Below are 22,388 nucleotides of genomic sequence, written 5' to 3'. Positions count from 1 at the left end.
CCTTCTCTCCCTCTCACCTCATCTAGCCATCTCAGGAAAAATATAAGAAGCATCTGGAGAGGTCGCTGCTATCAGCCCCGTCTACCCCAATGCCTCTCATGCCTTCTCCCAGGCCGCATTGCCGACCACCACCATGCTCGCCATCTCCTCCGCCCCCTTTCAAGTTATGTTGAGTTACATTCATGGTGGTTTAGAAAAAATAAACAAAATCAATACTCAAAAAATATTTTTTGAAGATCATTTTTTGCAAAGCACAGTAAGTGTTATTTCTTCATGAAGTTTCGGATGCAAGTTGAACACTTGAGCGCTTTTATTTGCAAAAGATTTTTTAATCTGTTTTGCCTGCACCTGAACACTTGCTCCGACTTCATCACATAACAGTTCACCATACGTGTACGCTACGGGAATCACAAACTTTAACCCAAGTATTTCTACCAATCCACAATTACCCACTAGCATGACTCTAATATCACCATCTTTATATCTCAAAACAATATTAGAGTCATGCTATCACATAACATATTATCTACATGATCCACATGCATGCAAAGTTGACACTTTTCCAAAATAGTGGGATTATCATCAACTAAAGTCACTACCTCTTCAAACCCACTTTTATCAAAAAATTCATAAGATTGAACACTCTCCAAATATGTGGGTTTATTTTAAGAAAAAGTTGACACTCTTCGAAACCCACTTTCAATATTATCGCAAACATATTCATCATGAGTTTAAATAAATTTTCAAGGTAATAAGAAGAATCACCCCAATCATGATCATTGCAATAAGTAGTCGACATGGCAAAATTAGCATCCCCAAGCTTGGGGTTTTGCATATTATTAGCATAATTGACATTAATAGAATTTATAATAACATCATTGTAATCATGCTTTTCTTTGAAGGAGTTATCGTGAATCACTTCATAAATTTCTTCTTTTAACTCTTCATCACAATTTTTAGATTCAAGAATTTCAAGCAAAACTTCATAAAGATAATCTAGTGCACTCAACTCACTAGCAATAGGTTCGTCATAATTGGATCTCTTAAAAATATTAGCAAGTAGACGAGGATCGATAAACTTCTTGTTTCTGATTTTTAATAAATATACAATTATTCCAAGCGAACAGGCAAGCAAACCAAGTAAGACATAAAGGCAAACAGAAAGAAGGCAAATAAAAAGGGAAAATATTTTTCTGTTTTTCTGGAAACATTTTAGAAGTGGGGGAGAGGAAAACGAGAGGCAAATGTCAAATAATGTAATGCAAGAGATGAGAGTTTATATTGGGTACTTGGTAGGCTTGATGTAGAACCTCCCCGGCAATGGCACCAGAAATTCTTCCTGCTACTTCTTGAGCTTGCGTTGATTTTTCCCTTAAAGAGGAAAGGGTGATGCAACAAAGTAGAGATAAGTATTTCACTCAGTTTGAGAACCAATGTATCAATCCGGTAGGTGGTACATGCAAGTCTTCAGTCTATGCACCTGCAGAAACAATCAAACACTTGCACCCAACGTGATAAATGGGTTGTCAATCCCTTCACGGTCACTTGCAAGGATGAAATTTGATAGAGATAGATATAAAAGATTACTAAAACGTAAAACAAAGTAAAACAAATAAATTGTTGCAAGGTATTTTTGGTTTTTTTGGTTTATAGATATGAAAATATATGGTGGAAAATAGACCCGGGGCCATAGGTTTCACTAGAGGCATATCTCTTGAAAGAAAACATACGGTGGGTGAACAAATTACTGTCGAGCAATTGATAGAAAAGCGCAAAGTTATGACGATCCAAGACAATGATTATGAATATAGGCATCACGTCTGTGTCAAGTAGACCGAAATGATTCTACATCTACTACTATTACTCCATACATCGAGCGCTATCCAGCATGCATCTAGAGTATTAAGTTCATAAGAATGAAGTAACGCCTTAAGTAAGATGACATGATGTAGAGGGATAAACTCAAGCAATATGATGAAAACCCCATATTTTTACCCTTGATGGCAACAATACAGTACATGCCTCGCTACCCCTACTATGTCACTGGGTGAGGACACCGCAAGATTGAACCCAAAACTAAGCACCTCTCCCATTGGAAGAAGAACCAATCTAGTTGGCCAAACCAAACTGATAATTCGAAGAGAAATACAAAGATATCAAATCATGCATATAATAATTCAGAGAAGATTCAAATAATATTCAAGAATAATTTGATCATAAATCCACAATTCATCGGATCTCGACAAACACACCGCAAAAGAATATTACATCGGATAGATCTCCAAGAACATCAAGGAGAACATTGTATTGAAGATCAAAGAGAGAGAAGAAGCCATCTAGCTACTAGCTATGGACCCTTAGGTCTGATGTAAACTACTCACGCTTCATCGTAAGGGCAATAGAGTTGATGTAGAAGCCCTCCGTGATCTAATCCCCCTCCGATAGATTGCCGGAAACGACCCCTAGATGGGATCTCACGGGTACAGAAGGTTACGGCGGCAAAAAAGTACTTTGGTGGACGCTTCTGGTCGTTTGGGAATATTTCTGAATTTATAGGCCAAGAATTAGGGTTGGAGGAGCGCTGAGGGGCCCATAATCCCTCAGGGCGCGCCCCCCCTAGGGCATGCCCCTGAGGCTCGTGGCTTCCTCGGGACTCCTCTGACTTCATCTCCAAGTCCTGCGTGTGTCTTCTGGTCTAAGAAAAATAATTGCGAAAGTTTTATTCCATTTGATATTCCTTTTCTATAAAACTTAAAAACAAGGAAAGAACAGAAACTGGCATTGGGCTCTAGGTTAATAGGTTAGTCCCAAAAATAATATAAAATAACATATTAATGCATACAAAACATCCAAAACAGATAACATAATAGCATAGAACAATAAAAAATTATAGACACATTAGAGACGTATTAGAGCGCACCCCCTGTCTCGCTTAAAGTGATACATAGGGGCGCCCCTCCTTCCCCCTAGGCCGGCACACGAAGGAGGGGCCTTCCCTCCTTCTTTGGCGCCCCTCCCTCTCCCTCCAACCTATATATACTAGAGGCTGTGGTGCTATTTGAATACACAAGTTTGAAGCCTCTTGTTTCTCTACTTCTAGTTCTACTTGATCCTAGTTGATCAGTTAGAGCTTGACCTAAATCCTATAATCCTCATAATTAGAAGCCCATTGTGGTTCTAATCTCCTCCTTCTAATTCTCTGGCGACATTTAGCTCTGGACGACGAAGCGATGACGGATCATGAAGACCATACACTTGCAAATAAGTAGAGATGTCGTTCTTTCGGCGTTCTTTCGGCCTTCCCTTTGAGGGATCATTTGTGGGCGGTTCGCGAGATCGTTCATCTATGGTTCGAGGGACTCTGGGTACGATTTATTGAAACTACTCACTAGACATAGATGTTGGGTATGTTCATATATGGTTATAGATCACAAAATTCACCTCCTCATGGGAATAGAATGTTGGGATATCTTAGCAAGGGGAAGTCCTGTCCGTTTATTTATGTAGCCGATATGTGTAATTAGCTGGTATACACTTATGGTTATAACCCCTGTTGATCTTTGAACAATACATGTTTTTTGGAGGTGCTGGATGCTCGTTAAAACTAGGTCAGGGTAATCTACTATCTTAGCAAACAGATGTGAACTATCAATTCCATGAATCCCGCAAAAAAAAATTCAATGAAGGCATTTACTTTGGCATCTCTCCATGCAGTGGCGACTGTAAGGCGAGGTATAAGCCATGACAACCTAAAAAGCACCGATACGGCCAGAACTGCCGATTTGCCGTCCTGATACGGGGGGACACGGGGATACGCCCAGATATGGCTGGATACGCGTATCCCGCAGTATCCCATCTTTTTGGAATTAAAAAAAAAGAAATAAAATCGGGATACGGCCTAGATACGGCGTGGACACGGTGGGGACTCGGCAGCCAGACTCCAGTGACCATGCTGCTGCCCAGTTATCCTCCCGATAGCAACCATGGTCAAGCAGGTAACCTCAATGGCTGCTAGCAAGGAAGGAGATCTTGGTAGAGAAAGATGGCAAGGCGGCCGCCAACAAGGAAGAAGCTCCGGCAGGAAGAAAGATGGGGAGTGTGGTGGCCAGCGAGGAAGAAGATGGGTGATGGAAGCTGCCGATTTGGCGGCGCTGTCGTTTCCTTTCTTCACTGGCGGCTGGAGAAAGGGAGTACGAGAATGGGAGGTTGGGGTCGGCTGGAGCAGCTGGAGTGCTACTAGTCTAGGGTTTTCTGGAATTGGGCCTTACATGGGCTCTAAGTGGATGGACAGCTACATGGGCTCTAAGTGGACGAACAGCTACATGGGCTGTGAGTGGACTGCTCTCAGTCTTTCATGAATAGAAAGGAGACAATATATATCCAGTACTAAAAAATTCTCATTAGATCTTAATTCAAATTTATTTTTCTATATACTTTCATATTTATTTTTCTAAATACTTATATACCCCGCCGTATCCCCGAATGGCTGTTTTTGGAAAATGCCGTATCCCGTATCCCCGTATGCGTATCCCCGTGCTTCCGTTCCCGTATCCGTGCTTCTTAGATGACAACTGTTCCCTCCTGAAGATATAGGCTACAGATTCCATTTAGTAGAACATAAGGATTTTTTTTCTTCTAGACTTGCTTGTGTCAAAATGGCAGGAGGCTGTGAGAGTGTTGCATCTGTGTGAAGACCATGAATAAATACAGATTAGGTTTTGACGCAACTGGGTGTATATTATCTGCTTCACTGTAATGTAAGCCCATAGGCCGGGAGATCGCTGTTATCGTTTTTACCCCCTGAAAATTCATGTACATCTCAGCGAAGATAAGATTTGTAATCCTCTTGGCCTACAGGTATCTCTGCTGGTCTTAACTTTTAACCTTGAATCTGGCTATTTGCGGTCCTGCTCATGCAGTATTAGTAGTGTAGTTCTGACTCTGGTCATATTCATACTTGCAATCATCATATATACAAAGTTCCTAGTTTCCAAGAAATCGCCATTTAGTTTTGTTATTGCTTGTCCTTATGAAATTCATGCAGCCAAGATTCCAAGGAACACCGGCCGTGAAGGACATAAATTTCTGCATCCATTGCCATTCAATTGTTTTTCTTTCAATTTCTTAGTGACACACAGGGGCAGGGCCTGTATTTGTTTGTGCTTTTCAAAAGTCTTCTTCCGTGTGGTTAAATGGGATAGTGAGGAGATGTCATTAAAGTTGGAAGTGAAGAGAAAGCTCTGATTCAGGAACATTTTTATTTTTATTTTAGGAACATAATTCATGTAAATTAAAGCACCCCAACCATGTGGTACCATGCAATTCCAAGAAACCAAAATTACTTGAACCATCGAAGAATACCAAGGAAGCATTACATCAATTTTTGGGCAAATCAAAACAAAGCATATTAATTAAAAACCACATGAAACACAGAACATCAGAACTAGAACATACTGTAGAAAACATTAATCAACCGTAGTAGATCAAAGCAGTGCAACGGCCGTGAAGCACATTAGATGAAGGCAGTACACCGGCCGTGAAGGGCATAAATTTCTGCATCCATTGCATGGTTGTTGTGTGGAATTTATATATCCAGTTAAAGACGGCGGCCTTTCTCTTAAAAGGAGGAGCATCCAGGAGAAAATATAGCTGCTTCAGTAACCCAGAGAAACCTCACCAGGAACTTTGATAATGGGTGCGAAATGGAGCAACCACTGTGTAGTACTAGTAGACTACTAGTAGCAGCACACATCTCTAATCTAAGTTTGGGAGGCATCGTGGAACACAACAACACACTAGAATGGTTTTCCACTGCCTTGATCTCTGTTTACTCAAGTTAGTGTGCCTCACTTGTTGCTGCATTCTCGCATGTGGCGCTCAGGACACTCGTCAAACTCGTATAACAGCAAACATTGTGCAACATAGACCATATAGTTGTTGTAACCATATTCCTATTTTTTGTTCTTGTGGTCATCTTCTCTAGCTTCAGTGTTGAGCCTCGTGGCAACTAACACAATGATTAGGGACATTGCAGATAGGGTAAATGACACATGAGTCATTAACATTACTATGTACAAATGGTCACAGAAAATGAAAACATGTTATACAAATAATTAAATCTGGTATATCAAGGAAATTTGTACTCGAGTACAGACAAAAAGAATTAACTCTTGAAAATAAAGTTCATGGCCTCCCCCTCAAAACAAAAAACCAAGCCCAAATGGACTTCACCTATTGACCTGGCCTACCTTAGGGCATGTCCAACGCCGGTCCCAAATGAACATTGTATTTGTTTGGGGACTGGTCGGCGAACAGTGATACGGGAGCCGACCATCCAACTCTATCCCCTAAACGTCCATCTCTGTTCTTTTAAGTCTTCGAGCTCAGGATGTAAGTGGCGTTGGATCCCAACTATCCCACAAATGCCACATATCAAAAAGAGCCGAAATGGCGCAAATGAATATCGAACAAAAATATGAGGCATAAATGGACAGACCAACAAATCCCACCAACGCCAGTGGCCGGCCGACCACACACATCCAAACGTGTTCGCCTCTTTACCCAAAACACTCGATAGTTGGAGCAGTTAGGAGTCTCGCCCACGGGCGCCCCTATTTCTCGCTTTAAGTGAGACAGGGGGAAAAGCCTCGCGTCGGGGGGGGGGGGGGGGGGGGGGGGGGCTACGGCCTGTTTTTTTTCTTCTGTTTTCTGTTCTCATTTTTTGCTTTACTTTTGTACTTTTCTTTATACTTTAAAATATTCTACACACGTGCGCGTGCACACACACACATACACACAAATTACAAAAAACACTCTTCAAAAACACATTTGACTAATCATGAACAATTATTTAAAAAATGTTGAATAAATATTAAAAACTGTTAAATGAGTATTTGAATTTTTTTGAAGAAGTATTTGAAAGTTTTGAATAAATATTAAATATTTTGAACAAATATTCGAAAAATGTTGAATAAGTATTAAAAAGTGTTGAACGGGTATTTGAAAAATGCCGAAGAAGTATTTGAAAATGTTGGATAAGTATAAAAATGTTGAATAAGTATTAAAAGTGTTGAAAAAGTATTAGAAAAATGTTGAATAAGTATTAAAATGTTGAAAGAGTATTTTAAAATGCTGAATAAGTGTTCGGACAATGTTGAACGTGTATACAAAAAATGTTGATCACTTATCAAAAATATATTTTTGACAAATACAAAAATGTAGAGTGAAAATGAAAGTAAATAAGAAAACAAAAAGGGAAAATGGAAAATAAAAAAGAAAACCAACAAAAGAATGGAGAAGAAAACCAAAAAACAAAAGAAACCAAAAACATGAAAAAAATGAAAAAAGAGAAAGAAAAAAGAAAATGAAAAAACCAGGAGAAACCTAATAAAAATAAGGAATAAAAGAAAAGCAAAAACACAGTAAAATGAGGAAAAAGAAAAATGGACTAGTGTGAAAACCTCGGCTCTTTTCCCTTCTAATAAGTCATGCGCTACTTATTGTACGCGAAGTTGATCGTGGCGCAGTGGTTGGCAGTGCATCAACGAAACTGGGAGATCCCAGCATCGAGCCCTCATGCTCCATGGTGCTTGCTACGCCGACGCTGCCAGGCATGTGGTTGTCCACCCAACGCAGGCAAGAGGGTTCTCATTCCCCTTGTACTCGTTAATTGCAAGGATCAATTCTGATAGTAGTAGATATATAAATTTCAAAACTAAACTAAAGTAAATAAATTGCAGCAAGGTATTTAGGGTTTTAGCAATATGATGTGAATGGACGACGGGGCCATAGCTTTCACTAGGCATCTCTCTCAAGAACATAGCAACGGTGGGTACCCGACTTACTGTTGGGCAATTGATAGAAAAATGCATAGTTATGATGTTATTCATGACATAATCAATACATAGACATTACTCTATTTCGAGAGCACTTTTATGATTGTCTCTTCACTTATTAAATTCATAACAAACAGAGTAATGCTTTCAACATGATGACATAGTGTAGGCAAAATAAGATCAACTCTCCGTCGTTTTACCCTTAAAATAGCAACAGTACAAATACATGTCTCACTACCACTTCTGTCACGATGTGAGGACACCACACAATTGAACCTACTACAACGCACCTCTCCCACTGAAAATAAATCAATCTAGTTGGCTAAACTAAACGGATAGATTAGAGAAAAATACAAAGCTAAAACAATCACACATAAGAAAGTTCAGAAATAGCTCAATTACTTTCAATGAACAATCTGACTATAAGCCCACAATTCATCGGATCGCAACAAACACAATGCAAAATATTACATCGAATTGATTTTTGAAGAGACATTGTATTGAATATCAAAGAGAGAGAGAGAGAGAGCCTCCAGATGGGATCGGGGAAGAATAGAGGCTTGCAGCGGCGGAATAATTGTTTCGGGTCTCGCTATGGGGTTTTTGAAATATTTGGGAATTAACTCAGAGGCCTGTAATTATGTTCAACTACTAGTCTACCGATGGCCCTGCACGGAGAAGCTGACTACATTTGCTCGCAAGGATCTTGACCCAAAAACACTTTTGTTTTTGATGCCAGCAGAAGTGCAGAAGCAGTTAAAAGTTAAAACGGTATGCGTATGGGTAGGAGGTGAGTATGAGTGTAGCAAAGGCGTTGACAGTATTGATTGGCAGCAAGTTGCTGGTGATTTTCTTAATCAGAATGGGTTCGGCAACACTCTTCATATTAAGGTGCGTGCATGCCATCACATTTATATTTTGTGTATTTTGGTCTGCCTGTTAACTTGAATGTTTGGGCACCTCTAGATATTTGTAAATAGTGCAAGTGACTATCTGTATTTAGTGACAACATGCTTGGATATGTTTTCACAACTGCCAAACTTTTTGCAAGTTGCAATATTGAGTTAACTGCCGATTTATAGGAATCCAACATTTATTATTGATCAATGCTCATTGTTCTCCTATCTTAAACTCTTGCCTCTTACACTTTGTGATTATTGATAGTAGCATTATGTTTATTATCTAGGAAAACAGGCCATATATTATGATATTATTGTGTAGTACAATTGTACATAGGCGAATCATTTTATGGCACACTGCAGAAATGTAACTCTATAATCATTACGAATTGCATAAATGGCCACATCTTAAAGCTCAACCCTTGGCAACTGGTAATAATTGTAGTTCCACCACCTTATTGATCTTTGTATGCTGTATCATCCAGAAATTACTTGAATCAGAAAGTCAAACTGTTTTTCCGTCGTTAACACAAGTGCACCATGGTAATGAGTTTTTGGAGCTATCTTTTATCGAAAGTAATCACTAGACATAGATGTTGGGTATGTTCATATATGTTTATGGATCACAAAATTCACCAGCTCATATCGGAATAGAATGTTGGGCCATCTTAGCAAGGGGAAGTCCTGTCCGTTTACATAGCTGGTATACACTTACGATTATAACCCCTGTTGACCATTGAAAATGCAGGTTTTCAAGGAGCATGAAACCCATAATCTTTTGGAGGTCGTTAACACTAGGTCAGGGTATTCTACTAGCTTAATAAACAGCTGTGAAGTATCAATTCAATGAAGGCATTTCCTCCAGCATCGCTCCATACAGTGGCGACTGTCAGGCGAGGTATAAGCCGTGACAACCGTTCCCTCCTGAACATATAGGCTACAGTCTACAGATTCCATTTAGTAGAACAGATGGATTGGCAATTTGTGCCCTGCCTTTTTTTTCCGACTTGCTTATGTCAAAATGGAAGGAGGCTGCCAGAGCGTTGTATCTGTGTGAATTGACACACACAGATCGGGTTTTGGCGCAACCAGGTGTATATTATCTGCTCACTGTAATGTAAGCCCATAGGCCGGAAGATCGCTGTTGTCGTTTTTACCCCATGAAAATCATGTACATCTTAGGGAAGAACAGATTTGTAATCACAGGTGTCTCTGCTGCTCTTAACTTTTAACCTTGAACCCGACTATTTGCTGTCCTGCTCATGTAGTATTAGAAGTGTACTTCTGACTCTATTCATATTCATACTTGCTATCATCAGAAAATTCCCAGTTTCCAAGAAATTGCCATTTAATTTTGTTATTACTTGTCCTTGTCAAATTCATGCAACCAATATTCGAAGGAACACTTGCACAACAATTGTGTGCTGATCCTTTCAATTGCCATTTAGTCCCCCTCCCCCCCCCCCTTCAATTGCCATTTAGCATTTAGTCCCCCTCCCCCCCCCCCCCCCCCCCCCCCGAAATAAAGAAAAACACAAAAATAAAGAAAATCATAATATGTGCTACCATCCAATTCCAAGAAACCAAAATTACTTGAACCATCGAAGAATACCAAGGAAGTGTTACATCAATTTTGGTAAATCAAAACAAAGCATATTAATTAAACACCACATGAGATGCAAAACATCAGTACTAGAACATACTGTAGAAACCATTAATCAACTGTGGTTGATCAAAGCAGTACACTGGCCGTGAAGGACAAATTTCAGCATCCATTGCATGGTTGTTGTGTTGAATTTATATATCTAGTTAAAGACGACACCCTTTCTCTTCCTTAAAAGGAGGAGCAGCCAAAAGGAAACATAGCTGCTTCAGTAACCAAGAGAAACCTCACAAGGAACTTTGGTAATGGAGGCAAAATGGGGCAACCAGTGCACAGTAGCAGCAACAACAGTGTACATAAGTTTGGGAGGCATCATGGAACACAACAACACACTCGACTCGTTTTCCATTTCTTAGATCTCTGTTGAGCCAAGGTCGTGTGGTTCGCCTGTTACTTCTTTATTGTTGTGCTCATGACACTTGTCAAGCTCGTGTAACGGCAAACATTGTGTAACATAGACCATATGTTACACGATGCAGGAAATATAAGGTAGTACCACATGTTAAACATAATATTGTAGCTGGCCATCCTAGAGTTGTTAGGAGATAGGAGAGGTTGTTTAAATCCTTCTATAATCTCTATCTCTTCTCCTTGTATCTCTCTAACGGTTGAGGCTATAACAACCGAACCTTGTATCCCACGACAACAATCAATATATAACCTGCGGCGGGTAGATACGCTTCATCATAATTTTAACCTAGTATACAGAGCAGGTCTCTTCCACCACATCTAGCTTGCGTTGTTGTTCCTCCCGACCCACCCATCCAATCCTGTCGAGTTCATAAACTCCTCCCACCAAAAACCTAGCAATCATGTCGACCTAAGCCTTTGTCAACCCTAGCCTCAACTACAATACTTCAGAACCACTTACCCGATCCAACTTTATGCTCTGGCATGCACAAGCTAAGTACCAGATCATGGGCGCTGGACTTTATGGATATATCGATCAATCTGTTCAAGAACCACCTCAAACCATCACAACGAAAAATGCCGAAGGGAAGGATCAGGTTGTCCTGAACCTTGCCTACTCCCCATGTCTCATCCAAGATCAACAAATTGTTCCCTATCTCTTCAGAAATCTCTCCAAAGAAGTCCTCATTCAAGTCGCCTCACTTGAGAAATCTCATGCAATCTGGTCGGCACTCGGGAACATGTCCTCGGCCATGTCTCTTTCTTGTGCCAACAACATCAGGGTGGCTCTAACCAATGCTTAAAAGGGCACCCAGTCGGCAGCCTCCTTTTTCGGTCACATGCGTGCCCTTTTTGATGAACTTGCGGCTGCAGGCAAACCGATGGGAGAAGATGAGCTCCTCTCATTCACCATTCCCGGCTTGGATGTGGAATACCAGCCGATAATCTCGGCATTAGATGCTCGCACTAAACCTGTCTCTGTTGACAATCTCTTCTCCATGGCGGCCAACTTTGATCTGAAGGAAATATGCCCTAGAGGCAATAATAAAGTTGTTATTTTATATGTCCTTATATCATGATAAATGTTTATTGTTCATGCTAGAATTGTATTATCCGAAAACTTGATACATGTGTGAATACATAGACAAAACAGAGTGTCCCTAGTATGCCTCTACTTGACTAGCTCGTTAATCAAAGATGGTTAAGTTTCCTGACCATAGACATGTGTTATCATTTGATGGACATGATCACATCATTAGGAGAATGATGTGATGGACAAGACCCATTCGTTAGCTTAGCATAATGATCGTTAAGTTTTATTGCTATTGCTTTCTTCATGTCATATACATATTCCTTTGACTATGAGATTATGCAACTCCCGGATACCGGAGGAATACCTTGTGTGCTATCAAATGTCCCAATGTAATTGGGTGATTATAAAGATGCTCTACAGGTGTCTCCGAAGGTGTTTGTTGGGTTGGCATAGATAGAGATTAGGATTTTTCACTCAGAGTATCGGAGAGGTATCTCTGGGCCCTCTCAGTAATGCACATCATGATAAGCCTTGAAAGCAATGTGACTAATGAGTTAGTTGCGAAATGATGCATTACAGAACGAGTAAAGAGACTTTCCGGTAATGAGATTGAACTAGGTATGAGGATACCAACGATCGAATCTCGGGCAAGTAACATACCGATGACAAAGGGAATGACGTATGTTGTCATTGCAGTTTGACCGATAAAGATCTTCGTAGAATATGTAGGAACCAATATGAACATCCAGGTTCCGCTATTGGTTCTTGGCCGGAGATGTGTCTCGGTCAAGTCTACATAGTTCTCAAACCCGTAGGGTCCGCACGCTTAACGTTCAATGACGGTTTGTATTATGAGTTATGTGTTTTGGTGACTGAAGATTGTTCGAAGTCCCGAATGAGATCACGGACATGACGAGGAGTCTCGAAATAGTCAAGAGGTAAATATTGATATATTGGAAGATAGTATTCGGACATCGGAATGGTTCCGGATCATTTCGGGTATTTTTCGGAGAACCGAGAGGTTACCGGAACCCCCCGGGAAGGTAGTGGGCCATCACAGTGAAGGAAATATGCCCTAGAGGCAATAATAAAATTGTTATTTATATTTCCTTATATCATGATAAATGTTTATTATTCATGCTAGAATTGTATTAACCAGAAACTTAGTACATGTGTGAATACATAGACAAACAGAGTATCACTAGTTTGCCTCTACTTGACTAGCTCGTTGAATCAATGATGGTTATGTTTCCTAACCCTATACATGAGTTGTAATTTGATTAACGGGATCACACCATTAGAGAATGATGTGATTGACTTGACCCATCCGTTAGCTTAGCACGATGATCGTTTAGTTTGTTGCTATTTGCTTTCTCCATAACTATACATGTTCCTACGACTATGAGATCATGCAACTCCCGAATACCGGAGGAACACTTTGTGTGCTACCAAACGTCACAACGTAACTGGGTGATTATAAAGGTGCTCTACATGTGCCTCCAATGGTGTTTGTTGAGTTGGCATGGATCAAGATTAGGATTTTTCACTCCGATTGTTGGAGAGGTATCTCTGGGCCCTCTCGGTAATGTACATCACTCTAAGCCTTGCATGCAATGTAGCTAATGAGTTAGTTACAGGATGTAGCATTACGGAACGAGTAAAGATACTTGCCGGTAATGAGATTGAACTAGGTATTGAGATACCGACGATCGAATCTCGGGCAAGTAACATACCGATGACAAAGGGAACAACGTATATCGTTATGTGGTTTGACCGATAAAGATCTTCATAGAATATGTAGGAACCAATATGAGCATCCATGTTCCGCTATTGGTTATTGACCGGAGACATGTCTCGGTCATGTCTACATAGTTCTCGAACCCGTAGGGTCCGCACGCTTAACGTTCGGTGATGATCGGTATTACGAGTTTATGTGTTTTGATGTACCAAAGGTAGTTCAGAGTCCCGGATTTGATCACGGACACGACGAGGAGCCTCGAAATGGTCGTGACATAAAGATCGATATATTGAAAGCCTATGTTTGGACATTGGAATGGTTCCGGGTGAAATCGGGAGTATATCGAAGCACCGGGAGGTTACCGGAACCCCCCCGGGAGGTATATGGGCCTTATTGGGCCTTGGTGGAAGAGAGGGAAAAGAAGCAAAGGAGGGGGCGCCCCCCAAGCCCAATCCAAATTGGGAGGGGGGCCTCCCCCCTTTCCTTCCTTCTTCCTCCTCCTTCTCTCCTAAATCCAAACAAGGGAAGGGGGAATCCTACTCCCGGTGGGAGTAGGACTCCCCTTGGGGCGCGCCTAGGAGGCTGGCCCCCTCCCCCTCCTCCACTCCTTTATATACGGGGGAGGAGGGCACCCCATACAGACAAAAGTTAACCATTGATATTTTAGCCATGTGCGGTGCCCCCTCCACCATAATCCACGTCGGTCATATCGTAGCAGTGCTTAGGAGAAGCCCTGTTCTGGTATCTTCATCATCACCGCCATCATGCCGTCGTGCTGACGAAACTCTCCCTCGAAGCTCTACTGGATCGTGAGTTCGTGGGATGTCACCGAGCTGAACATGTGCAGATCGCGGAGGTGTCGTACCTTCGGTGCTAGATCGGTCGATTGTGAAGACGTACGACTACATCAACCGCGTTGTCATAATGCATCCGCTTACGGTCTACGAGGGTACGTGGACAACACTCTTCCCTCTCATTGCTATGTATCACCATGATCTTGCGTGTGCGTAGGAATTTTTTTGAAATTACTATGTTCTGCAACAGTGGCATCCGAGCCAGGTTTATGCGTAGATGTTATATGCACGAGTAGAACACAAAGGATTTGTGGGCGTGGGTATATACATATTGCTTGCCATCACTAGTTGATACTTGATTCAGCGTCATTGTTGGATGAAGCGGCCCAGACCGACATTACGCGTACGCTTACGCGAGACTGGTTCTACCGACGTGCTTCGCACACAGATGGCTAGTGGGTGTCTGTTTCTCCAGCTTTAGTTGAATTGGATTCAATGAACAGGGTTCTTTCTGAAGATCAAAAAGCAATCACTATACCGTGTTGTGGTTTTTGATGCATAGGTAAGAACGGTTCTTGCTCAGCCCGTAGCATCCACGTAAACCTTGAAACAACAAAGTAGAGAACGTCTAACTTGTTTTTGCAGGGCATGTTGTGATGTGATATGGTCAAGACATGATGCTAAATTTTATTGTATGAGATGATCATGTTTTGTAACACAGTTATCAGCAACTACCAGGAGCCATATGGTTGTCGCTTTATTGTATGAAATGCAATCTCCATGTAATTGCTTTACTTTATCACTAAGCGGTAGCGATAGTCATGGAGGCAATAGTTGGCGTGACGACAACGATGCTTCGATGGAGATCAAGGTGTCAAGCTGGTGACGATGGTGATCATGACAGTGCTTTGGAGATGGAGATCAAAGGGACAAGATGATGATGGCCATATCATATCACTTATATTGATTGCATGTGATGTTTATCCTTTATGCATCTTATTTTGCTTAGTTTAGCAGTAGCATTACAAGATGATCTCTCACTAAATTTCAAGGTATAAGTGTTCTCCCTGAGTATGCACTGTTGCTACAGTTCGTCGTGCCGAGACACCACGTGATGATCGGGTGTGATAAGCTCCACGTTCACATACAACGGGTGCAAGCTAGTTTTGCACATGCAGAATACTCGGGTTAAACTTGACGAGCCTAGCATATGTAGATATGGCCTCGGGACACTGAGTGCGAAAGGTCGAGTGTCGGTGTCAAAACCGGCGGATCTCGGGTAGGGGGTCCCGAACTGTGCGTCTAAGGTGGATGGTAACAGGAGGCAGGGGACATGATGTTTACCAAGGTTCGGACCCTCTTGATGGAGGTAATACCTTATGTCCTGCTTGATTGTTCTTGATGATATGAGTATTACAGGAGTTGATCTACCACGAGATCAGAGAGGCTAAACCCTAGAAGCTAGCCTATGGTATGATTGTTGTTGTCCTACGGACTAAACCCTCCGGTTTATATAGACACCGGAGGGGGCTAGGGTTACACAAGGTCGGTTACAAGGGAGGAGATATACATATCCGTATTGCCTAGCTTGCCTTTCACGCCAAGTAGAGTCCCATCCGGACACGGGACGAAGTCTTCAATCTTGTATCTTCATAGTCCAACAGTCGGGCCAAAGGATATAGTCCGGCTGTTGGAGACCCCCTAATCCAGGACTCCCTTAGTAGCCCCTAAACCAGGCTTCAATGACGATGAGTCCGGCGCGCAGTATTGTCTTCGACATTGCAAGGCGGGTTCCTCCTCCGAATACTCCATGGAAGAGTTTGAATACAAGGATAGTGTCCGGCCCTTAAAACAAGTTCCACATACCACCGTAGAGAGAATAATATTTCCACCAATCTAATCTGCTGACACGTTTCGACAGCATGACATCACGCCACTGCCCGATCATTATTCGAACTGTTTTTCTCAACCAACGCTGCACATATCGCGAGGCGGTTTTCTTTACACGTCTCATCAAAGCAGAGATTGTGTTCCCCTTATCACGGGATTCTCATCAATACGGACGTGGGTAACCCAACCGCGCCATCAATTACGGTGCCTGGGGAATAAGCAGCTTTACCAGGCAAGTGGGGAGACACATCGCCTCTTCCGCCCTTATAAAGGGACAAGGATTTACTCTTTTCACCCACGCCTTCTTCCTCCTTGCTTACCCATTCCCGCACACTCAAGCTCTAGCGCCCAAGCTCGCGTTCTTCTTCTCAAACCACTCCAAGCATGTCCGGAGTAGGAGGCAAGTGGATGGTCTCTTCCGTCATGGAGGAGAACATCAAAAAGTTACGGGAAGCCGGATATGTGGCCGCGGACATCGCGCACCGGCTGCCAGATGCATGGAAGATCATCCCTGCGCCCGAACCCCATGAGAGGGTAGTTTTTATTACCCACTTCGTCCGTGGACTGGGATTTCCTCTCCACCCATTCGTCCGCAGGCTCATGTTCTACTACGGGCTGGATTTTCATGATTTGGCCCAATTTCATCCTCAACATCTCGGCGTTTATCGTCGTGTCCGAGGCCTTCCTCCGCATCAAGCCCCATTTCGGCCTGTGGCTGAAGATTTTTAATGTCAAACCGAAGGTGGTGGTTGGCCAGTAGGCAGAGTGCGGAGGCGCCATGGTGGGCAAGATGTCTAACATCACCTGGCTCGAGGGCTCCTATGTGGAGACCATAAAGGGGTGGCAATCGGGGTGGTTCTACATCACCGAGCCACGCGACTCCAACTGGGTGGCGGCCCCCCAAATTTCGATCCGGAGTCCCCACGCAGCTCACCTCCTGGAAAGAGAAGGGCCTGTCTTGGGGTTCTTCGGTAGAGCTGACCAGACTCCAGACCTGCATCCAGAACATGACGAACAAGAAAATCAAGCTTGTCAACGTGGTCTAGGTTATGCTATTCCGCCGGATCCTTCCGTGTCAACGACGGGCATTTGATTTATGGGAGTTCGACTCGGCCAAGCACCATACGCTGCGAGAGCTCTATGACACGATGCACGAGGATGTCTGGAGGGTGCTGTTCAAGAGCGCCGGGATTCCTCCCTCCCTCACCGAGGACCACAGACTCAGCACAAAGCGCCACGCCAATCCGGTAGGCTTTTTCCTCAGGGTATCTATTTGCCCCATTTTAGTTATGTGCAGGATCTAAGCTTCCATGTCATTAACAGGACTGGATAAAGACGGCGGAGCAGCTTGATTGCCCAGCCCCTCTGCCTGAAGATCCTGCAGACACTCTTCTAATGAAGATGCTGACTCTGGCACCTTACGAGGTGCCGGCAAAGAAGGCCAAGAAGAAGGCCGCGGGGACCCGAAAGGGTCTCCGGCGCAAGGTTATATCGAACTCATCGTCCGATGACTCCGACGTGCACTCCTCCCATGGAAATGAGGAGGAGGAGAAAAGTCCCCCCCCCCCCAGCCGGGGGAGACAAGAAAAGGAAGACCGACCCATCAGAGGAGGCCGAAGGGTCCAAGAAGGGAAGGACCCTCCCTCCGGACTGCGCCATGACGGACGCCGACGGCGGCAACGAGTGGCTACCCAGGGTCAAGCCCCTGGTGAAGTCGTAAGTGTCTGGACACCATAGTGCTTCATGGTATGTTTTATTGCACTACCTCTCCTCATGCCGAACATGATTATGTAGTCCGTCCCGAGCTCATCTCGACGTATCCTCATTGAGCGTCTCTTTGGACTCGTTGGATATGAACAATGGTTCTCTCCCGACCGCTTCCACCCCTCGCCCTACGGACAATGCCGAGGTGTTGTCTCAAAAGGCACCAAACCAAGGGGAGGTGGTCCTGGGGGCGCCTCGAGGCGACTTCCCGGACCCTGGGTACCAAGGGAGCGAGGCTCCTACGGGCTCTGAGTTCGGCCCCCAGCCGAACACTACGCCGGAACCTTCGATGGTTCCGGACTCTGGCAGGCGGTCCCCTGTTAAGGGGGGGCAACCATCCGTGCTGGTGTCCTCTGTCCATCCAGAGGCACTGGACAACTTGCTAGAAGCGCTTCACAGCGCTTCCATCGACGAAGAGCACCACACTATCATGAGTGCGGTGGTCGAGAAGGTTCAGTCCGCCAAAAACGGGCTAACCGAAGCTTGCGCCAGTCTCCTAACAAGCTTTGAGGTAAGTAATCAAAATATACCTATATTAGAAAATATCACCGCATAGATAGTATCCCCTAATGCTCTATTTGGCGTTCAAGAAGAAAAGCCGAATAGAGGACCAAATGATGACTCAGGAGTCTAATCAGAATGTATCTATGTGTATGTGTAGGCTTCACTGCTGGCCGCTGCCTCACGTACTGCGGAGGTCTCTGCACTGAAGCAGGACCTGGAGCGGTCCGAGACCGAGCTCGGCCTTACCAAGAGGCAGCTCGAGGAGAAGAAAGGTAAGCAATACCTTTGTCTATATATTTAAAAAGAAGTTCGGGTGTAAAGTAATAGGATCATCATGGGTTTTCCAGGGGCCACGACCAAAGTGGCGACCCTGAGGAAGGCGTTATCCGAAGCCGAGGACAAAGCGGCCAAGGAGCGCATTGAACGGGAAAAGCAAGAAGCCCGAGTGGGCGAGGTGCAGCAAGAGCTCGAGGCTCTCACCAAAAAGCACGAGTCCTTGGAGCTTGACTCTAAGACGCGAGAGTCCGAGCTCGCGCAAGTGCTTGAAAGCGTCTGGAGCACCAAGGCCGAAGCCCACAAGGCCCTCCAGGAGATTAACGCGGTGAAGAAGATAGCAGCGGGTAAGGCATTCGTTATGCAAAGCAAGCATGTGAAGGAGACTTTCCTTTTTCTTACCCGAGTTCGGAGCTCTCCAGGAGCGTTTGCAGATCTTCCCCACAGTGTACTGGATGCCGCAGAGTTTTATCGAGCTGAGGAGGGGAGCTCAAAGGAGAAGTTGTTCTGGTCTCAGTATACTAGGACCGAACACCCCGTGCCCTTGAGCGACCAGCTGGAGCAGTTGGTCGAGCTTCACAAGGCGGTCGAACAGGCCATGAGGGGCCTTATAGTCCGGATGTGGCCTGCTGAGCCCCTGTCCGGCAGCTACTTCGGTCTGGTGGGGCGGCTTGTGGAAGCCTGCCCACGGCTTGAAGTCATAAAGTGGTCCGTCTGCATCGAGGGTGCACACAGGGCTTTTTCCCGGGCGAAGGTGCACTGGGCGAAGCTGGACGCCGTGAAGCTGGTGAAGGAGGGGCCGCCGGAGGGCAAGGAGCATCGTTGCCCCGAGAATTATTATGAGAGTGTCCGGAAGGGTTCCCGCCTAGTGGCGGATGAGTGTGCCAAGGATGTAATTTTTGAATGAACATGCTCATGTGATCCTGTAATATGAAACGAGTTCATTTGCGCCATGCGACGCTGATAACCCACAAGTATAGGGGATCACAACAGTTTTTGAGGGTAGAGTATTCAACCCAAATTTATTGATTCGACACAAGGGGAGCCAAAGAATATTCTCAAGTATTAGTAGCTGAGTTGTCAATTCAACCACACCTAGAAACTTAATATCTGCAGCAAAGTGTTTAGTAGCAAAGTAATATGATAGTAGTGGTGACGGTAGCAAAATGTAACAGTAGTAAAAGTAATGTTTTTGGTATTTTGTAGTGATGATAGCAATAGCAACGGAAAAGTAAATAAGCGGAGAACAATATATGGAAACCTCGTAGGCAATGGACCAGTGATGGAGAATTATGCCGGATGCGGTTCATCATGTAACAGTCATAACCTAGGGTGATACAGAACTAGATCCAGTTCATTGATATAATGTAGGCATGTATTCCGAATATAGTCATACGTGCTTATGGAAAAGAACTTGCATGACATCTTTTGTCCTACCCTCCCATGGCAGCGGGGCCCTTACAGAAACTAAGGGATATTAAGGCCTCCTTTTAATAGAGAACCGGAACAAAGCATTAACACATAGTGAATACATGAACTCCTCAAACTACGGTCATCATCGGTAAGTATCCCGATTATTGTCACTTCGGGGTTAACGGATCATAACACATAATAGGTGACTATAGACTTGCAAGATAGGATCAAGAACACTCATATATTGATGAAAACATAATAGGTTCAGATCTGAAATCATGGCACTCGGGCCCTAGTGACAAGCATTAAGCATAGCAAAGTCATAGCAACATCAATCTCAGAACATAGTGAACACTAGGGATCAAACCCTAACAAAACTAACTCGATTACATGATAGATCCCATCCAACCCATCACCGTCCAGCAAGCCTATGATGGAATTACTCACACACGGCGGTGAGCATCATGAAATTAGTGATGGAGGATGGTTGATGATGACGATGGCGATGGATTCCCCTCTCCGGAGCCCCGAACAGACTCCAGATCAGCCCTCCCGAGAGGTTTTAGGGCTTGGCGGCGGCTCTGTATCGTAAAACGCGATGATTTCTTCTCTCTGATTTTTTTCTCCCCGAAACTCAATATATAGAGTTGGAGTTGGAGTCGGAGAGGCAACCCGGGGCCCACGAGGTAGGGGGGCGCGCCCTAGGGGGCAGGTGCGCCCCCCACCCTCGTGGAGAGGTGGTGGGCCCCTGGCCTTCATCTTTTGCAGGTATTTTTCTTATTTTCTGAAAAGTGCCTCCGTGAAGTTTCAGGTCATTCCGAGAATGTTTGCTCCTGCACATAAATAACACCATGGTAATTTTGCTGAAAACAACGTCAATCCGGGTTAGTTCCATTCAAATCATGCAAGTTAGAGTCCAAAACAAGGGCAAAAGTGTTTGGAAAATTAGATACGTTGGAGACGTATCAACTCCCCCAAGCTTAAACCTTTTCTTCTCCTCAAGCAAATCAGTTGACAAACTAAAAGTGATAAAGAAAAACTTTTACAAACTCTGTTTGCTCTTGTTGTTGTAAATATGTAAAGCCAGCATTCAAGTTTTCAGCAAATATTATAACTAACCACATTCACAATAATGCATAGATCTCAAATTTACTCATATCAATAGCATAATCAACTAGCGAGCCATAATAATAAATCTCCGATGACAACACTTTCTCAAAACAATGATAATATGATATAACAAGATGGTATCTCACTAGCCTTTCTGAGACCATAAAACATAAATGCAGAGCACCTTTAAAGACCAAGGACTGACTAGACATTGTAATTCATGGTAAAAGAGATCCAGTCAAGTCATACTCAATGTAAACTAATAGTAATGAATGCAAATGACAGCGGTGCTCTCCAACTGGTGCTTTTTAATAAGAGGATGACGACTCAACATAAAAGTAAATAGATAGGCCCTTCGCAGAGGGAAGCAGGGATTTGTAGAGGTGCCAGAGCTCGGTTTTGAAACAGAGGTGAATAATATTTTGAGCGGTATACTTTCATTGTAAACATAACAACCAAGAGATGGCAATATCTTCCATGCTACACACATTATAGGCGGTTCCCAAACACAATGGTAAAGTTTATACTCCCCCTTCCACCAACAAGCATCAATCCATGGCTTGCTCGAAACATTGAGTGCCTCCAACTAACAAGAGTCCCAGGGGGAGTTTTGTTTGCAATTATTTTGATTTAGTTTGCATAAAGCATGGGACTGGGCATCCCGGTGACCAGCCATTTATCTCGTGAGTGAGGAGCGGAGTCCACTCCTCTTGAGAATAACCCGCCTAACATGGAAGATACAGGCAGCCCTAGCTGAGACATGAGCTATTCGAGCATACACAATAGGATATTTATTTGAAGATTTAGAGTTTGGCACATACAAATTTACTTGGAACGGCAGGTAGATACCGTATATAGGTAGGTATAGTGGACTTATGTGGAATAACTTTAGGGTTTAAGGGATTGGATGCACAAGCAGTATTCCCGCTTAGTACAGGTGAAGGCTAGCAAAAGACTGGGAAGCGACCAACTAGAGAGCGACAACAGTCATGAACATGCATTAAAATTAATCAACACCGAATGCAAGCATGAGTAGGATATAATCCACCATGAACATAAAT

This window comes from Triticum aestivum, chromosome 1A (assembly GCF_018294505.1).
Source record: "Triticum aestivum cultivar Chinese Spring chromosome 1A, IWGSC CS RefSeq v2.1, whole genome shotgun sequence".
Taxonomy (NCBI): domain Eukaryota; kingdom Viridiplantae; phylum Streptophyta; class Magnoliopsida; order Poales; family Poaceae; genus Triticum; species Triticum aestivum.
The sequence above is the reverse complement of the archived record's forward strand: the minus strand, read 5'-3'. Positions refer to the sequence as shown.